The sequence below is a fragment of the Brassica oleracea genome, chromosome C5, assembly GCF_000695525.1.
Source record: "Brassica oleracea var. oleracea cultivar TO1000 chromosome C5, BOL, whole genome shotgun sequence".
NCBI lineage: Eukaryota > Viridiplantae > Streptophyta > Magnoliopsida > Brassicales > Brassicaceae > Brassica > Brassica oleracea.
The window spans coordinates 27,745,485-27,748,627 of NC_027752.1; positions in this window are offsets into that span (position 1 = coordinate 27,745,485).

Here is a 3,143-nt window from a genome sequence, read left to right on the forward strand (position 1 = left end):
GTTCTCAAGCAAAACAACGAGCAATCTCTCTGAAAGAGGTTTGAAAACATCAGAGACTCACACAATTTAAGAACTCACTATCATCACCTCAACAATATTGCAAACCACATCAAATCAATCGTAACTGTTAGAAATACTTTGTATGCTATATCCTAGTTTAGGAACCAATTCCATTCATCCAACAACTTAACTAATCATGTCTGACTAAACCTCTCCTGACCTCATTTCTTACATAAAATAAAAGTGTAGGCTTTACCTTGGGAGTATCGATCAAAGGACACATGAACTCTTTCCCCAGCAGGTATCTGAGTATACATGCAGTCTCATTTTGGTTTCTTTCTTCCCTCTTTTCTCTCTTCTCAGAATCATTTTATCTCAAATACAATGAACAGTGATGCTGCTACAATCTATCTTGTTCATCTTCTTTTTTATTTGTTTTCAACAAACTCTCTTGCTTTTATCGGTAATGTCCCTACCCCTCGCTTCCAACGATGTGTGATCATTCCTTTGATTAGAATAGTGGGGTCATAGGTAATGTACCTACCTTTCTGCATCCCAAGAAATCATCTCAATCTTTTCTTTTCTTATATAGGATGCCGAAGAGAGGAGAGAAGGAAATCAAAATCACCAAGACTTTTACCTTTCAAACCTGAAGGAGGAATCCGATCCACTGGATACCAATCCCCAAGACAAACAAATTTAGCTCAATTAGGTTGGAGGTCAACTTTGGTTCCTTCAGACAATCTCAACAAGTGTGAATAGTTGGTAGGATGATCCACTTTAGCATCTATAGTACATTCTGCAGTCAATAAATCTAAGAATGGTGGTAAAGAATGGTTATATAAGTGAGGAAAATTGAAAAAGGTCATTGTCCCCTTCTTGACTCTATTAAAAACATTTTTGAAAACTTTGTATAAAGCTCATAGATAAACTAATATCAGTAAATCTTCCCCCCAGACTTAAATAACACTGTCCCAAGTGTTTATTCAGTCGAAGTTTTGGTGAAAACATAAATCAGAAGTACTCAATGTAACAAAGAAAACGATATACCTGATCGCTGATGTCGATGTCGATCGACACAGTGTAGTGTTTATCGATCGTTTCTGGTGATGAGCTGTCGATCGATGTCGACCTGGTCTCATCGGTCGATCGCTGAGCAATCGTCTCCTCGGTTCTCTTTTTGTTTTTTTTTAAGACCTTCAATAAATTAAATGTGAAAGTAAATAACAATTCTGAAATAAAACTAAGTAAAATTACCTAATAGTGGGTTGCCTCCCACTCTTGCTTTGTTATAGTCATTTAGCTTGACTTTGAAAGTAGGTTGGCTAGTAAGGAGGTGGATGACGACTTGTTGGGAAACAAGTATCTACATCTTCCTTGCTCATCTGGAACAATGTACCAATGAAGCTTCTTATGGCCTCATCTCCTCTGGTCCACTAATTTTTCTGTATCTCCTTTTCAACCTCATTGACATGCATCCTATTCTAAAGGTTGTTAATGCTGCACTGGTGCATTCCAATTCTGGCATGTGTTGATTCTTAGATATCTTTCAATTCCTGATAGATATCTTCTTTCAACAAGTCCTGAGAGAAAGTGACCTCATCAAACTTATCCTGTAAGAACTTCTTGGTTACCAGCTTGCCTTGTAATGGTGTATGGTCGCTGTCGATCGATGGGCGAGTGCGTCTGCCGATCGATGGTGACTGTTCAGCTTAAAAATCGAGTTGTCTCTGAATCGTGTCCATCTCTTGCTGCAGTGCGTCCATGCGTGTAGTTAATGAATCTATGTCATCACGGAGTGGGTAGTAGACACCATCAAGCTTATAGGTGGATGATTGTAGCCTATCTTCAAATGATGCAAGTCTAGCGTCGATCGACGATTGGATGCGAGCGTTGATCGATGGTTGAGTGTGAGCGGCGATCGATTTTGATGTTTCTGCTCCGACTGCATGTTGTTCCTGAATCATGGCTTTGTCTTGCTTCATCTCATCCGTGTGTGTGGTTAACCAGCGTAAACTGTTGTTGAATGGGTAGTAGATGTCATCGAGCCACTTGGAATGATAATCATCTGGCGTCCTCATAGCTCTGTAGATCTCTGCTACCAACTCATCAATCTCTACTTTGATGTAAGTGTGTTGTTCTCGCACGATTGGTATTACACCATACTCGTTTCTACTCTCCCAACTAAGTTTCCTTTTTCTGTTCTGATGAAGTGCTCTTCGTCTGAATTCGGGATGACCGTCGATCGAAGGTGTATATGTTTCTTCGATCGATGGTGGATCCTCTGCTCTGTTCTGCATGTCTAAGAAGTTTCTGGACCCATTCATGGCAATGGTTTCAGAAATGTCTTCCCCGGGATAAGTTGAGAATGCGTCCATCCATGGCTTGTGCTTGGCTTCCTGGATCCCTGGAAATACCAAATTTATCTGGAGTTAGATAACCATAATATGTATTATCTCTTAGTTATACCTCGGAATCTGGTGTGTGATGAACGTCGATCGATGGCCTGGTGTTACTGTCGATCGATGTTTCTTTCTTATATGCATGTGATGTATGGAGAACTCCTTCGTCGTCCATGGCAAGACCACGGTACTCAATAATTTTCTCTTTGTGGTAGTCCTCGTTATACTCATCAGATCGCATCTAAGGTAATGAAGTGTCCACTGCAAAGCTCTCATGATGACTATACACCATACTCGTCTCTACTCTCCCAACGAAGTTTCCTTTTATTGTTCTGATGAAGTGCTATTCGTCTGAATTCGGGATGACCGTCGATCGAAGGTGTATCTGTTTCTTCGATCGATGGTGGATCCTCTGCTCTGTTCTTCATGTTAAGAAGTTTCTGGACCCATTCATGGCAATGATTTCAGCAATGTCCTCCCTGGATATGTTGAGAATGCGTCCATCCATGGCTTGTGCTTGGCCTTCTGGATCCCTGAAAATACCAAATTCATCAGGAGTTAGATAACCATAATATGTATTATCTTTTACTTATACCTCGGAATCTGGTGTGTGATGAACGTCGATCGATGGCTTGGTGTTACTGTCGATCGATGTTTCTTTCTTATATGCATGTGATATATGAAGAACTCTTTCGTCGTCCATGGCAAGACCACGGTACTCAATAATCTTCTCTTTGTGGT